Source organism: Rhinolophus sinicus, linkage group LG07, assembly GCF_036562045.2.
Source record: "Rhinolophus sinicus isolate RSC01 linkage group LG07, ASM3656204v1, whole genome shotgun sequence".
Taxonomy (NCBI): domain Eukaryota; kingdom Metazoa; phylum Chordata; class Mammalia; order Chiroptera; family Rhinolophidae; genus Rhinolophus; species Rhinolophus sinicus.
In genome coordinates this window covers 84,659,012-84,677,226 of record NC_133757.1, presented here as the reverse complement: position 1 = coordinate 84,677,226, position 18,215 = coordinate 84,659,012, and positions in this window count along the sequence as shown.

The following is an 18,215-nucleotide window of genomic DNA, read 5'->3' as shown; positions in this document are numbered from 1 at the left end:
CCAATATCCATTTCCAGCTTACATCCATGTATCAAACTGACCTACCCATAATCCAAACTGAGGCTTTTTTCTTCCTTCAGTTGGTCATGTCAAACCCCTCCTCCATCAAACCATATGTGCAAACTGAGGGAGGGCCACTGGTGCGACTGTGGTGGATGACAAGGTGGTTTGGGCTATCTGCTTATGTGTCATACTCATTCTCTCTGGTCCTGCTCATCCAGGCTCATCCAGGATGCACTATTTCCATCTTATGATGAAAAGCTGATGAGCCTGTTCAACTTTGACTTGACAGGTCCAACAGAGCTCAATTTATAATAGATAGCTTTGAATACATGGTCATTTGTTACCCCATGGACAGGGGTTCCGCTCTGTCTGTACCAGAGCTCAGAAATACAGCAGGAGTGGTTTCTCAGAACGCATATACTCCTCTGCTGCAGATGGTGAATTGCTTTGCTCCAGAACCCCAGGGACCTATGTTGTAATTTTCCCCACTAGGTCTTATAAACTCCGCACTGCATCATTACCCGCCACTGACATCTCCTACACCATAAGATCTGCCACAAAGACTGAGGAGTCTTTACAGTATTTGTGGTATTGTTGCAGTACCATTACCGTTAGAACTCCCATCTTTTTAGGCAATGGATTTTGTATTAGAAAATTTGTTCAGGTACAGGAACTGAGCAAGGGATCATGCCTTTTATAGAGATGACTTTCTTCAGACTCATGATTTCTCATTTTTACCTTCTTCTGTGTGTACATGTTAAGCAGCTCCCTTGTTGACCACACATTTGTTTTGACCTTAGAGATGCCACTAAACACCCTCACGACTCCCTGCAAGTCCCCATGGCTGCCTGCCATCATTACCCTTGCTATAGTGTTAATCCTATGTTCCTGGAAAACACACAGTATAATGAATTCTTGCATATTCTGACTTATATTCTGGCCTGCTTGACCAAGCAACCTCAAAATCCAATCTTAAGGGCATTCCTTTGGATCCAGGTGGCACGTGCTAAGTAATCTTTGCAATCCTTTTGGATGTATTCTCTTTCCTCCATTATCAGGCTCAGCTTGTCTCCAGTCAGGTTATACTGAGCTTTAAGCCTGGTTATTAGCCTGGCAGCCAGGAGAGGAGGTAGAGCAACTCCTGAATGGGCATCTGTCGCCTTGCAGGAGACCTTTACAGTGTCTTTACTGCTGAGGAACATGCTATCCCTTAAATAGAAAGGGGCAGTTTCTCTTGAAGGGAGATCTAAGCATCACGACTCCAAAACTATCACATTTAATTTAATCTTTAAGAGGTAAGTGCTATTGTTTCCACTTTGCAATGGTGAAGTTTAGCTCAGAGACACTGACGAACTTCACAGAACCACGTATCATGTAAATAGCAGATCCGGAATGTTAATTCAAGTCAGTCTGGCTCCAGAGACCATGCTGCCTCTTCAATAACAAACTATAATTACTATGTGCCTTCTGGTTTAGCACAGGAACTTTGTTAAGAATAAATACTGCCTTAGATGTATAAGACATAAATATGAAAAAAATCTCAATTAAAAGTCATTAAATATTACTAATGAAATCGGCCCTTTCAGTCTATTTGTATAGTCACTAGTAGAATAAATGAAACAAAATTTTTAATTACCAAAGTAGGTGAGAAAGAATGAGTGAAAGAGATGAGAGTAGAATAAACTTCTCAAGGTATAAATTTGCATACATTTTTGTCTTTTAAATCATATTGTGTATTTCTTAAATATGTTTTTAAATTTGAAAATACATCAGGTAAATAAAAAAACTACACATGATGTTTGGGGGACAAGTAGCTAACAATAGAATAATTGTGGCAAGCATTTTTCGAAGTAACTCATAATTATTTTTTTTTTGATCCGTAAAACAAACCTTACAAAAGTAATCTCATATTACAGAGACTTGAGGTTTTAATGATTTAAAGAGACAGAGTGTTCTTAAGAAAGAGACATGGGAAGGATGTTGGAATTATCACACCAGAAATGTAAACAACTATGTTCAATATGCTAAGGGCTCTAACCAATAAAGTAGGTGGCATGCAAGAACAGAAGTAGTCAATACAAGAAATGAGATGGCAATACCAAGAAAAAAACTAAAATAATAATAATAATAATAATAATAAAATGCTGGAGATCAGAATCACTGTCACAGACGTGAGAATGCCTCTGATGTGTTTAAGAGTGACTGAGCACAGCTCAGGTAAGAATCTCTGAGTTTACGAATATATCACAATAGAAACCTCCAAAACTGAAAATCAAAGAAAACAAAGACTGAAAAAAAAGAAAACAGACTTTAGTTTTTCAAAGCAGTGTTAGGTTCACATCAGCATTGCGGGAAAGGTACAGAGATGTCCCATTAATTTATAAATCAATTAACATAACACATCATCGTAATAAAAATTTTAAAAATCATATGATCATCTCCATAATCACAAAGGGAAAAAATTACAAAATCCAAATCCTTTCACAAAAAAATACTCAACAAACTAGTAATAGAAGGGAAATTCCTCAAGTTGATAAATGACATCTAGGAAAACCCACAGCTAACATCAAATTAATGGTGAAAGACTGGATGGTTTCCTCCTAAGGTCAGAAATAAGGAGTATATCAGCTCTTTCATCAAATGTCATAATTTACTCCACAGAGACCTTACTCACTTTTCCCTTCCACAAGATATCACATCGGTCCATTACACTGAGGACATTACGCTGACTGGACCCAGTGACTGAGAAGTCACCACCAGTCTAGACTTATTGGTAATACATTTGCATGTTAGAGGTTGAGAAATAAATCTGACGAAAATTCTGGGCCTTATACCTCAGTGCAATTTCTAGGGCTCCAGTGGTGTGGAAATGTTGAGATATCCCTTCTGAAATGAAGGATAAACTGTTGCATCTGGCCTCTCCTACAACCCAAAAAGAGGCACAACACCCAGGGGCCTCTCTGGACTTTGGAGGCAACACATCCCTCTTTTAGGGGTGCTACTCTGGCCCATGGCTAAGTGACTTAAAAAGCTGCTAAGTCTAAGTGGATCCAGGACAAGGAGCCATAACAGATCCAGGCGGCTCTGCAAGCTGCTCTTCTACTCAGTCCACGGGATCCAGCAGATCCAGTGGCAGGTGGCCTTTTAACAGGCAGCTGCAGTCCCAGCTAGGTGGCAGGGTTCCCCAGAGGGCTAAGCATGCTTTGAATCAGTGTCCAATATACGGTGCCGTTTCTCCCATAGCCAGGATTTATGAGTCTAGTTTCAAGTGGTAGAAATGAGTGGGGCACCACTCACTATTACCCCCAGAGGTCCACTAACAAAGTATTTGCTTCCTGTCATTGTGATCTTATGCTTTGCTGGTCTGGAGATATTAGTTCCAAAGGGAAGACTGCTGCTACCAGGTGACACAATAATGCTTTGTTTGAACTGGCAGTTAAGATTGTCACCAAACCCCTTTGGGCTCCTCGTGTTCCTGCATGAACAGGCAGAAAAGGGAGTTACTGTACTGCTCAGGGTGATTGATTCCAAATACCAAGGGGAAACTGAACTACTACTAGGTAATGGAAGTAAGGAAGAGTAGGTCTGGAACACAGGAGATCGCTCAGGGTGCTCTTAGTACTGCCGATGGAGAGTTACACCAACTCAATTCAGACAGAATTACTAATGGCTCAGACACTTCAGGAGTGAAGGTGTGGGTCTCCCCACCAGGTAAAGAGTCACAACTAGCTGAAGTGCTTGCTGAGAGAAAAGGGAATATAGAACGGGTAGTGGGAAAAGGTAGTCAGAAACCCTATCTATGACCACATGAGCAGTTGCATGAACGAGGACTACAAATATTATGAGTATTTCTCCTGTATTTTGTTATGATTGTTTGTGTGTGTATCTGATATACATTAGATTTGTTTCTTTTCCTCTTTTACCCTTTTATTACATAACTTATGATGTATTAATAATAGTAATATGTCAATTTTTATTTTTTTATTTATTCTATTTTTTATATTAGTTTCAGGTGTACAAAACAACATAATGATTAGACATTTATACCCCTCAAAGTGATAACCCCCCTCCAAGTCTACTACCCCTCTGGCATCGTATATAGTTGTTAAAATACCATGACGGGATGTGAAGTACAGCATAGGGAATATAGTCAATTATAGTTGACAGTCAACATTATTCTATTTCCGCTTCAGGCGTACAGCACAGTGGTCAAGCATCTACGCAATCTATGAAGTGAGCCCCCCCCCAATAAGCTCAGTATTTACCTGGCACCCTACGTAATTTGTGCAACATTACTGATTATATTCCCCATACTGTATTTCCATCCCCATGACTGTTTTGTGACTACCAATTTGTACTTTTGAATCCCTTCACCTTCTCCCTATACCACTAAGCCCCTCCCCATCTAGCAACCATCAGTTTCTTCTCTGCATCTTAGTGTCTATTTGTTTTGTTTGCTCATTTTTTTGTTCTTGAGATTCCACACGTAAGTGAGATCACATGGTATTTATCTTTCTCAGTCTGACTTATTTCACTGAGCATAATATTTTCTACGTCCATCAATGTTGTTGCAAATGGTAAGATTTCACTCTTTTTTATGGCAGAGTAATACTCCATTGTGTAAATGTACCACAATTTGTTTGTCCAATTGTCTATTGTAACATCTCAATGTTTAAGTTACAGAATATCGAGAAGAGGGAACATCACCCAAGGACTTTGTATTCTCTTCTGGGGAAATAAAGGATTAATATATTTTGGGTTATATGCAGGGTAATTGCATCACGTTAGGTGGCTATATGGTTTTGCTATTGTCATTACTTGGAGATTAATCATGGTTTAAGGAGTTGTGCATGTCAAGTTGACAAGGAATGGAACATGGTAATTAATTTAATGTGCCAACTTGGCTAGGCCATAGTAACCAGTTATTTGATCAAACACTAATTTATGCTTTGCTGTGCAAATATTTGGTAGATGTGGTTAGTCCATAATCAGCAGACTTTCAGTACAGAGGTTACTCTCTGTAATGTGCATGGACTTCATCCAATCAGTTGAAAGGGCTTAAGAGCAAAACTGGGGATTCCTCAAGAAAGAAGAAATTCTGCCTCAAGATGACATCAGCTCCTACTTGAGAGTTTCCAGTTTGCTGACCTGCCATACAGACTTCATACTTTCCAGCCTCCATAATCACATAAGCCAATTCCTTGAAATAATCTCTACATACACACACACACACACACACACACACACACACACATTCTCTCTCTCTCTCTCTCTCTCTCTCTCTCTCTCTCTCTCTCTCTCTCTCTCTCTCTCTCTCCCACAAATTTTGTTTTTCCACTGGTTCCATGTCTCTGGATAAACAGATAACCCTAACTGACTGATAGAGTTTCTAGCAGGGCAATTAGGCAGGAAAAAGAAATAAAAGGCATCCACATTTGAAAAACAGATAAACCTGTATTTGCAGAAAACAGAATCCTATACATACATAGAAAATTCTAAGGAATTCACTTAAACACACACACATACACATTATAATTAAGAAACAAATTCAGCAAGATTGGAGAAAATATATACCAGAAGTCAATGGTATATTTATACACTTGGGATTACCCTTCCAAAAAGGAAATTAAGGCAACATTTCTCCTTATAATAGCACCAAAAAGATTAAACTACACAGGGATAAATTCAACAAAGGAAGTGCAAAACGTATTCAATGAGAACTGAAAAAAACAATGTTGAAAGAAATTAAAGATTTTCAAAATAAACAGAACATTATTCTATATCATGGATTGGAAGACTTAGTATTGTTAAGAAAGCAATACTTCTAAATTAATCTACAGATTTAACATAATCTTTAACAGAGTCTCAGCTGACTTCTTTGTCTCTGCACTATCATATCAAATTTTCTATATATCTAAATCTATTTTAAAAAACAAACTATTTTATTTTTAATGAGGCTAATAGAAATGAACATTACTTATGTGGCTCACAGTGAATTTATATTGAAACTTGCTGACCCAGAGAAGTATAGAGCAAGATGGGGAATCTAAGCATTTGTGGACTTCAGCAAAGCATGTGAATTTGAGAGCCTTGTGGTTTCAGATCATTCCAGGGTATAAGTGATTGTCTATACTGAGAGTGACTGATTAACAAAAAAGAATCTGGGGTGGACAGGGGAGGTTTTTCCTTCCATTCCCTAAGTCTCACAAAGGCGGAAACCAAACCAAACCAAACCAACCAAAACACCATGCGGATTATAATGAATTCCAAATCATGCAAGGGTCCACAATTTGTGGACTTTACTTCAGGAAATTTAATCTGAATACTTCATAGAATAGTCTCTTCTTCAATAACAGGTTATAATATCTTGTACAATAATCAATTCCCCCCCCCCAAATATTAGACATACTAGATGTTAGATGCTATTTATTTTAGAACCCATTCTGGTTCCTTTCACAGAAAGGAAATCTGTTGAGGTCAGAAATATTGAGGATCATAATTTAGAATTTTTTTTTCTGTCAGTAAATTATTAATCAGTCATGACTTACTAACTGCAGGAATATGACAGATGTATTTTCTCTGTCATAGATTTTTGGTTTATCTTCTAAACTACTTGGAGTAATTTGTCATCTATAGTATCTCCCCTTTAAAGTATTTAATTTCCTTATATTTGTGGTCCAAGGGCTTTAGAGGCCAAAATAGTAATCATAATACTTTTATTATCTGTATATTTTATTCATCCATTACACAAATATTCAGTGAGTGAAAATTTATGGTGTTTGGTATATGATTTATCTGGTTAATTTTGACAACAAATGACACTTGTTAATGCTGATTGTGTGGCCCTTGAGATCTGAAACACATTTCTTCTGATTACTAAAGAAGCTTGCTCCATCTCTCCTCTACGCTTACCATCTCCATCTCTACTTATTCTTTTTAAAAACATTTTTAATTGCCAGCCACATTATTGAAAACTTCCCTGTGATGTATAGATATATTGACAAAGTATCATATCTCTTGCCTCATTTTCTCAGCCTAGCTTCCTTGAATATTAAATTAAATTAAATTTGACTCTGAGGACATCTAAAAAACAACGAAGTTTACAAAGTACAAATAATTTTCAACAATCGTTTGCTCTTATCAGTATGTCTGACATGGGTCTAAGTTTCACACATACGTAACAATTATTTTCTCTACATGTCTACCTCAGGCACTTTGAATACTGCAGGCACAGTTCAGCTAATTAGAAAATACGAATTTGAAAAAAAAGGTCACCTTGTTCCACTTTCAGTGATGCCTCATTAATAAACGCATCTAAGTAAGAAACTAGAGTAAGTTCTCACTTACTGTCATTTATAGGTTCTGCAATTTTAAGCAAAACAACATAGAATGAAACCAACTTTATCACAAGCTAATTGATATAGACAAGAGTTAACTTCCTACAGCATCTCATTAACTTTATAATGAAATTAAATTGAACTGAAATAACGTTATTTAAGGAACTGCTGTATATAGTGTTTACTTTTATGATATATTTTTGAAAAGGTGATGTATTATGAAAATGGAAGAGTTACATAAGACCAACAGGTCCTTTGGAGTAATCAAGAAATGTCGCACTATGCTACATTTTCAACCATGTGTACTACCATTTATCCCCATTGGAAAGTTACATCATACTCTCACAATACTACAACAGCAATAATTATCAGAAGGGAAAAGCAGAAGACTTGCAATTTGTCATATACACTCACCAGATAGGTGAAGAGGGGTACGCGTAGTCTGAAAAAAACACAAAAACAAAGCAAACAAAAAACACAGGTGTCATGCAGGGTCTCTGGTCCCGCTCCCCGCACCAGAACGCAGGATAGGGTGAGGCCAAAAAGGAGCACCAACGGCGCCATGGATGGGGGGTTCATACCACTATATTCTCGCTGGCGGCTGGGTTGGAGACACAGGAAGCAGGAGCCACACGATGAGCAATCCGCCTTCCGCTTCTCTGCCAACAAACCAACCCCTTGCGTAGCCCCGGCAGTTATATCAGTGGCTAATGGCTACCAGGTAACAGCTGAGAGCCAACTAGTCACAGCTGACGGCCATTTACTACCCGAGCCAGCACCTTCCCACGTGAGGCCGAGAGCCTGGAAACTGCTCTCTGGGGCTCTGTCCCCACAGCTGGTTATTATGGGATGCACCTAAATAGAAAGTGATTGTGTTGAGAATCACTTTTCAGGTTGAGCACAAGAACTTTCATGCGTGTATTTTGCCCAGGTGATTTAATGGATGTCTTTCCTGCGTGTCAGAACAAACGGATATTATGTAGGACGCCTGCCTGGGAAGCAGTCCTGTGCTCTCCTCAGTGCAAAGCTGTACTTACGCAGCAAATATCTTTATAAGCTTTAAAAAGTATATAACAGGTAGAGACAACTAATAGACCAGGACACTTAGGTATCAGCTGTGAAGATCAGGGGACATTTTCAGTTACAATGAACATGCAAGTTTGCATTTATTTATCTTACATGCCTTCTCTCCTCCAGAATTACCCTGGCACATCCCTCTTCCTCAAAATGTACTGTTTCGAAGTCTTTCTAGCATATGTGTATTGATAGAGTGTAAAAACCAGGGCAGCTAATCTTTGCTGAGTGCTTATCATGCTCCGGGCACTATGCTGCCGCTTATCTCACATACATCATTTTGGCATCTAGACCACATCTCACAGATGGAGAGAATACAGGATTTCCTCATGAGATCACATGCCCTGAGTTTTGGTTTAGAAAGCACTGCCAATGCATGGGTAAGACTTAGACTCGTAGAAATAGACGGTTTTAGAGTCGAAAGGGGCTATATAGGTTTTTCAGTCTAGTTCACCCATATTATAGAAGACGTGAAGTCAGCCTTCTTAAAAAACTAATTGAGTTCATTTGAACAATGAGAGATGTTACCAAAACCCAGTTGTTGGCTGTTTATTCCAAGTCACATATACCCCTAACCAGACCTGGCCCCTCTTCAGCTAAAAACAATTTAAAAATTTTCTATTGTATGCTATTGTCTGCATTTTTCTAAAACTTTTTATTGCATTGCACTCGATGTATTGTATCCTAAACAAATGCGTATAGTAAGGTGTGCAAACAGTACAGCATCCTGCTCTTACAATAGTCTCCCTTATTCATGGAGGATACTTACGAGGACTCCCTGTGGATGCCTGAAACGTCGGATAGTACTGAACCTTCTATAGACTATGCTTTTCCTCTACATACACACTTCTAACCAAATGTAATGTATAAATTAGGCACAGTAAGAGATTAACAGTAATGTAATAAAGTAATTATAATGATACATGTAATAAAATGTACATGAATGTGGTTCCTCACTCTTTCTCTCAGGTAGTTTTTACAATTTTTAGTCCAAACCTATTCTGAATCTGTGTACCCATCCCTTACTTGCAATAAATGGCTTGGTGTCGCTCGTTTCAGGAGATCCGTTGCTTCCTGGCACAACATGTTGCCATCAATTGGAACACATTCTCTGTTCATGTCTTCCACTCAAAAATTCAGTGTTTTCTTTTGTTTAGTTTCCCCCATATTAACCGACTATTTATTTGCATTGTGGCCATAACTTACGCAGTTTGAGGTGCAACAGCAAAACCAGAATTTTTTTTCTTGTTCACAATTTCACGAAAATTCATTCTTATGACAGATCTTAGGAACCTCAAATACTTTTTCTTCTGTACAAGATCCCTTTGACATATCCCAATTGCTAGTATCACCACTCTTGTGCTGTAGAGCCATTATTAAGTAAAGTACGGGTTACCTGAACATAAGCTACATGACCAGGACAGTCACTCTAATAACCCAGACGGCTGCTAAGAAGCAGGGCAGGTACACAGCGCGCAGACACTGGACAAAGGGATGATTCACATCCCAGGCTGAACTGAGCCAGATGGCGTGAGATTTCATCCCACTACTCAGAATGGCACACAATTTAAAACTTATGAATTGTTTATTTCTGGAATTTTCCATTTAACATTTTCAGACCATAGTTGATTGTGGTTAACCAGAAACTTGGTAACTAAAACCACAGATAAGGTGGCGGGGGAGTGCAAATATATTGCTTATTTTTTTTATTTTGGTATAATTGACATAACATTATATAAGTTTCAGGTGTACAATGTAACGAATCAAAATTTGTAATATTGCAAAATAACCACCAATATAAATCCAGCAAACATCTGTTACCGCACATAGTTACAAAATATTTTTCTTATTATAAGAATTCTCAAGATCCATTTTCCTAGCTACTTTCAAATATACACTTCAATATTATTAACTATAATCACCATGCTGTATGTTACACCCCCATGACTTACTCATTTTGTAACTGCAAATGTGTACCTTTTGACGCCTTCACCCATTTTGCCCCCCCAGCTTTCACCTCAGGCAACCCCCATCTGTTTATTCTCTATATCCATGAACTTGGTTTTCTTTTTTTCTTTGTTTGCTCTTTCAGATTTCACACGTAAGTAAGATCATACAACATTTGTCTTTCTCTATTTGAATTATTTCATGTAGCATAAGGCCCTCGAGTTCTACCTATGTTGTCACAGATGGCAAGATTTTTTTCTTTTTTATGGCTAAATAATATTTCATTATATATATATATATATATATATATATATATATATATATATATATATATATATATATATCACATTTTTTTCATCCATTCATCCTAAGATGGACAATTAAGTTGTTTCCATATCTTGACTTTTGTAAGTAATGCTGCAATGACCATGGGGGTGCATATATCTTTTTGAATTACTGCTTTTGTTTTCTTTAGATAAACACAGAGATGTGGATTGTTGGAATATGTGGTAATTCTCTTTTTAATTTTTTTGAGGACTCTTCATACTGTTTTCCATAGTGGTTGCATAAATTTACATTCCCACCAACAGTATACAAGGGTTCCTTTTTCTTTACATCCTCTCCAACACTTGCTGTGTCTTGTCTTTTTGATAATCGACATTTTGACAGGTGTGAGGTGACATCTCATTGCAACATTCATTTGCATTTCCCTGATGATTACTGACGTTGAGCATTTTTTCATATGCCTGCTGGTCACCTTTATGACTTAATTGGAAAAATGTCTGTCCAGATCCTTTTTTTTTTTCAATTTATTGAGGTGACAATTGTTAGTAAACTTACATAGATTTCAAGTGTACAATTCTGTATTACATCATCTATAAATCCCATTGTGTGTTCATCACACAGAGTCAGTTCTCCTTCCATCACCATATATTTGATCCCCCTTACCCTCATCTCACACCCACCAGCCCTCTTACCCTCTGGTAACCAAACTATTGTCTGTGTCTATGAGTTTTTGTTTCTCATTTGTTTGTTTTGTTCTTTTGTTGTTTTTGGTTTATATACCACATGTCAGTGAAATCACATGGTTCTCTGCTTTTTCTGTCTGACTTATTTCACTTAGCATCATACTCTCAAGATCCATCCATGTTGTCACAAATGTTTCTATATCATCTTTTCTTACTGCCGAATAGTATTCCATTGTGTATATATACCACAACTTCTTTATCCATGCATCTATCAAAGGACATTTTGGTTGTTTCCATGTCTTGGCCACCGTAAACAAAGCTGCAATGAACATTGGAGCACACAAGTCTTTATGTATAAATGTTTTCAGATTTTTTGGGTAGATACCCAGGAGAGGGATTGCTGGGTCATATGGTAATTCTATTCGTAATTTTTTGAGGAACCTCCACACTGCCTTCCATAACGGCTGCACCAGTCTGCATTCCCACCAACAGTGTATGAGGGTTCCTTTTTCTCCACAGCCACTCCAACACTTGTTATTATTTGTCTTGTTGATGATAGCCATTCTGACTGGGGTGAGGTGATATCTCATTGTGGTTTTGATTTGCATTTCTCTGATGATTAGTGATGTTGAGCATTTTTTCATATGTCTGTTTGCCATTTGTATGTCCTCTTTGGAGAAATGTCTCTTCAGGTCCTCTGCCCATTTTTCAATTGGGTTGTTTGTTTTTTGTTCTTGAGTTGCATGAGTTCCTTGTATATTTTGGATATTAGCCCCTTATCGGAGGCACTGTTTGCAAAAATCTTCTCCCATTCAGTTGGTTGCCTCTTTATTTTGTCGATGGTTTCTTTTGCTTGCAGAAGCTTTTAAGTTTCATATAGTCCCATTCGTTTATTTTAACTTTTACTTCCATTGCCTTTGGAGTCAAATTCATAAAATGCTCTTTGAACCCAAGGTCCATAAGTTTAGTACCTATGTTTTCTTCTATGCAGTTTATTGTGTCAGGTCTTATGCTTAAGTCTTTGATCCATTTTGAATTAATTTTGGTACATGGTGACAGATAGCAGTCCAGTTTCATTCTTTTGCACGTGGCTATCCAATTCTCCCAGCACCATTTATTGAAGAGGCTGTCTTTCCTCCATTGTATGTTTTTTGCTTCTTAGTCACAAATTATCTGTCCATGTTTATGTGGGTTTATTTCTGGGTTCTCAATTCTATTCCATTGGTCTGTGTGTCTGTTTTTCTGCCAATACCATGCTGTTTTGATGATTGTAGCCCTGTATTACAAGCTAAAGTCAGTGAGTGTGATACCTCCAGTATTGTTCTTTTATCTTAAGGTTGCTTTGGCTATTCAGGATCTTTTGTGATTCCAAACAAATCTGATGATTTTTTGTTCTATTTCTTTAAAAAATGCCATTGGGATTTTGATGGGGATTGCATTAAATCTGTACATTGCTTTGGGTAATATGGCCATTTTAACTATGTTGATTCTTCCAATCCATGAGCATGGAATGTCTTTCCATTTCTTTGTGTCTTCTTCAATTTCTTTCAAAAATGTCTTATAGTTTTCAGCATATAGGTCTTTCACATCCTTGGTTAAGTTTATTCCTAGGTATTTTATTCTTTTTGCTGCAATTGCAAAAGGAATTGTTTTTTGTATTTCTTTTTCTGAGATTTCATTTTTAGTATATAGGAATGCAATGGACTTTTGTACGTTGATTTTGTAGCCAGCATCTTTACTGTATTCGTTGATTGTTTCTAATAGCTTTTTGGTGGAGTCTTTAGGGTTTTCTATATATAGCATCATGTCATCTGCAAAGAGTGAGAACTTAACTTCTTCATTCCCAATTTGGATGCCTTTTATTTCTTTCTTTTGCCTGATTGCTCTGACAAGGACTTCCAACACTATGTTGAAAAGCAGAGGTGATAGGGGACAGCCCTGTCATGTTCCTGAACGTAGAGCAAAGGGCTTCAGTTTTTCACCATTAATTATGAGATTAGCTGAGGGCTTGTCATATATGGCCTTTATTATGTTAAGGTATTTTCCTTCTGTACCTATTTTATTAAGTGTTTTAATCATAAATGGATGTTGTATCTTGTCAAATGCTTTTTCTGCATCAATTGATATAATCATATGATTTTTGTCCTTTATTTTGTTTATGTGATGTATCACATTGATGGATTTGTGAATGTTGAACCATCCTTGTGCCCCAGGGATGAACCCCACTTGGTCGTGATGAATAATCTTTTTAATGCATTGTTGTATTCGATTTGCTAGAATTTTGTTTAGGATTTTTGCATCTGTATTCATCAGAGATATTGGTCTGTAGTTTTCTTTTTTTGTGTTGTCCTTACCAGGTTTTGGTATCAGGGTAATGTTGGCCTCATAAAATGAGTTAGGGAGTACTGTCTCTTCTTCAATTTTTTGGAAGAGTTTGAGCAGAATTGGTATTAGATCCTCTTTGAAGGTTTGGTAGAATTCACTAGTGAAGCCATCTGGTCCCGGACTTTTGCTTTTGGGAAGGTTTTGGATGACTGATTCAATTTCATTACTGGTGATCGGTCTGTTTAGATTTTCCAGTTCTTCATGGTTCTGCCTTTGAAGGCTATATGTTTCTAAGAACTTGTCCATTTCTTCTAGGTTATTGAATTTGGTGGCATATAGTCCTTCATAGTATTCTTGGATGATCCTTTGTATTTCTGTGGTGTCCGTGATAACTTCCCCGTTTTCATTTCTGATTTTGTTAGTGTCTTCTCTCTTTTTATCTTAGTGAGTCTAGCCAAGGGTTTGTCAATTTTGTTAATCTTTTCAAAGAACCAGCTCTTTGTCACATTAATTTTTCTATTGTCTTTTTGTTCTCTATTTCATTTAGTTCTGCTCTGATTTTTGTTATTTCCTTTCTTCTGCTGACATTGAGTTTCACTTGTTCTTCTTTTTCTAGTTCTTTAAGGTGTAACATGATGTTACTTATTTGGAATTTTTCTTGTTTCTTGAGATAGGCCTGTAATGATATAAATTTCCCTCTTAAAACTGCTTTCGCTGCATCCCAAAAATTTTGGTAGGATGTATTTTCATTGTCATTTGTTTCTATGTAACTTTTGATCTCTCCTCTAATTTCTTCTTTGAACCAGTCGTTCTTTAAGTTTGTTGTTTAATCTCCATGGATTTGTATTTTTTCCTGCTTTCTTTTTGCAGTTGATTTCCAATTTCAAAGCCTCGTGATCAGAGAATATGCTTGGTATGATATTAATCTTCTTAAATTTGCTGAGGCTGATTTTATGTCCCAATATATGGTGTATCCTTGAGAATGTTCCATGTACACTAGAAAAGAATGTATAGTCTGATGTTTTAGGATGAAGTGCTCTATATATGTCAATTATGTTCATTTTATCTAATGTGTCATTTAGGGCGGCTATTTCATTATTTATTTTCTGTTTGGATGATCTAGCCATAGCTGTCAATGATGTCTTTAAGTCCCCTAGTATAATTGTGTTTTGGTCAATTTCTTCCTTTAGTTCTGTTAGTACTTGCTTGGTATATTTCGGTGCTCCCTGATTGGGGGCATAAATATTGATGACTGTTATGTCTTCTTTTTGTATAGTCCCCTTTACCATTATGAAATGTCCATCTTTGTCTCTTGTTATCTTTTTCACCCTGAAGTCTGTTTCATCTGATATTATTATGGCTACACCTGATTTTCTCTGGGTACCATTTGCTTGGAGTGTCAATTTCCACCCTTTCACTTTGAGTCTATGCTTGTCCTTATAGCTGAGATGTGTCTCTTGGAGACAGCATATGGTTGGGTTTTGTGATTTTGTTTATTTGTATTTTTTATCTTTTTCCTTTAGTGAGTCTAGTCAGGGGGTTGTCAATTTTGTCAATTTTATTAATCTTTTCAAAGAACCAGCTCTTTGTTGCATTAATTTCTTCCATTGTTTTTTTCTTCTTCTCTATTTCATTTAATTCTGCTCATTTTAAATTATTTCTTCCTTCTGGTGACTTTGGGCTTCATTTATTCTGGTTTTTTTCTAGTTCTTTAAGATGTTAGTTGCTTATTTGGGATTTTTTGAGATAGGCCTGTAATGATATAAACTTTTTGTCTTACTGTTTTTGCAGCATCCTAAAAGTTTTGATATGTTATATTTTCATTCTCATTTGTTTCTATGTATCTTTTGATCTCTCCTTTTATTTCTTCTCTGACCCAGTCATTCTTTAGTAGCATGTTGCCAGTCTCCACATATTTGTGATTTTTCCCTCTTCTTTTCGCAGTTGGTCTCCAATTTCAAAGCATTTTGATCAGAGAATATGCTTGGTATGATTTCAATCTTCTTAAATTTGTTGAGGCTAGTTTTGTGTCCCAACATATCCTTGAGAATGTTCCATGTACACTAGAGAAGAATGTGTAATCTGGTGTTCTGGAATGAAAGGCTCTGTAAATGTTGATTCTGTCCATTTGGTCTAAGGCTGATATTTTCTTACTGATTTTCTGTTAGGATGAAATATCCACAACTGTTAATGGTGTATTTAGGTCCCATACTATAATTGTGTTTTTGTCAGTTTCTCCCTTTAGTTCTGTTAGCAGTTGCTTTATATATTTTGGTGCTCTCTGATTGGGAGCATATATATTGATGTGTTATGTCTTCTTGATGTATGAGGTCAGACAATGTAGTTCATGAACTTTCCATGGTGTAAGCACACAATGGAAAGTTCACAAACTTAATTCTCTGACCTTCACATTCTCCCCTTTAGCATTATGAAATGCCCATATTTGTGTGTGTGGTTTTTTGTTTGTTTGTTTGTTTGTTTGTTTTTTGTCTTGAAGTTTATTTCATAAAATATAAGTATGGCTATACCCTTTTTTCTCTGGATACAATTTTCCACCCTTTCACTTTCAGCCTATATTTGTCCTTGCAGCTGAGATATGTCTCTTGAAGGCAGCATATGGTTGGGTTTTGTTTTTGATCCAATCTACTACTCTGCACCTTTTTATTGGTGAGTTCAGTTCATTTACATTTAGGGTGATTATTGATATGAAGATTTCCCATAGCCACTTTATCTTTTGCTTTCTGGTAGCTCAGTGTCCCCATTGTTACTTTGTCCTTGTGCCTTTGTCTGTTATTTCAGTTTGGTGGTTTTCTATAATTTTTTCCTATTTTTTTATATTATGTGTCTCAGCTGTGGATTTTGTGTGTGACTACTATTAAATTTACATAAAATAAAGTTTCCTATATAGTAGTCCTTTTTCTTCTGCATGCATCTTATCTCCATTCTCCTTTAAAAATTCAGAACTTTACCCCTCCCTTTTATATTTTTTGTTGTCATAAATTATCCCTGTTTATGCTGTGACTTGATTTCCAAGTTGCAGTAGCAATTGTCTTCTCTTTTTAGTTTTTACCTCCCTTAACCTTTACACTATATTTAAGTGCATAGCGTTCTATTCTGAATAAGGTTTGCAATTTCCTGCTTCTGTCTGTCTGTTATTCATCTTACTCATAGCTTCATATCCTTTTGCCTTGTTGTTTCTGTATTTCTTATAATGCAGACTTTTTGGTAAAAAAAAAATTCCCTCAGCTTCTATATGTCAGGAAAGGTCTTTATTACTCCTTCGTATCTAAAGTATATATTTGCTGGATATATTATTCCTGGCTGGTAATTTCTCTCTTTCAATAGTTTGAATATTTGAGTCCACTCCTTCCTGGCTTGTAGAGTTTCTGCTGAAAAAATCTGATATAATCTAATGGACTTTCCTTTATAGGTTACTATCTTCTTTTCCTTGGCTGCCTTGAGGATTCTTTCTTTGTCATTAATTTTTGACAGTTTTAATACAAGGTGCCTTGGAGAAGACCTTTGGGATTGAGATAATTAAGTGTTCCATTTCGCTTCTTGGATTTGAGAATCCAGTTCTTTCCATAAGTTTGGGAAGTTCTCATTGACTGTTTGTTCAAATAGGCTCACTGTTCCTTCTCCCTCTTTTCTCTTTCTGGTATACCAATTATTCTTATATTGCTGTTTCTGATGGAGTCAAATAGTTCTTGTAGAGTTCTTTCCTCCATCTGGTCAGCTCTATTTCCTAAGCTTGCTGTTTCAGTCTTCATCTCTTTTATTGACTTCTTCAGCTCCAGAATTTCTATTTTGTTTTGTTTTTAAAGTTTCAATCTCTTTGGTAAAGGTTCATTTTGTTCATTGATTTTATTTCTGAGTTCATTAAGCTGCCAAACTTGGTTTCCTTGCATCTCGTTGAGTTTTTTTTCAGAATGGCAATCTTGAATTCTCTATCACGTAAGTCACATATTTCCATGTCTTTAAGTTTATTTTCTGGAGATTTTTCATTTTCTTTCTGAGCTGCTTTGTTACCTTGCTTGTTCATGGTATTTGATGAAGTCTTTCTCTGCCTTGGCATTTATGGGAGTGAACTCTGCAGCAGGTTGATAAGAGGTCTTTCTTTTGTTTGCCAGTAGGTGGCACTGTAACATTTTATTTTCTCTTGCACTGTTCTGGCTTCTTAGATCTCTGCTGGGCGGTGAAAAATGCCTTGTATTCCCTGGGGAGGTGGATGTCTCCTCTGTGATAGGTCACCTCAGTCTCAGGACACCACCCCCATGAAAGAATGTGGTGGGCAATGAGGTTCTGAGCCCCTGAAGTCCCAGTGCTGCCCCTGCAGCCAGACGCAGTGCTGTACTGCCTGTGGTATCCCAGGTACCCTCACTGGAATCAGCCACGACGGGTGGGGGTGGGGTGGGCTGGGAGAGGCCTTTGGTATGTTGTGTGTTCTCCTCCCAGTAATGGTGACTGTCAGACCTCAGCGGCCTCGCCTCTGTATCATCCTTGTCACTGGGATTAGTCACAGTGTGTATCTGCCACTCAGGAACTGTCTTTCCAGTCTCAG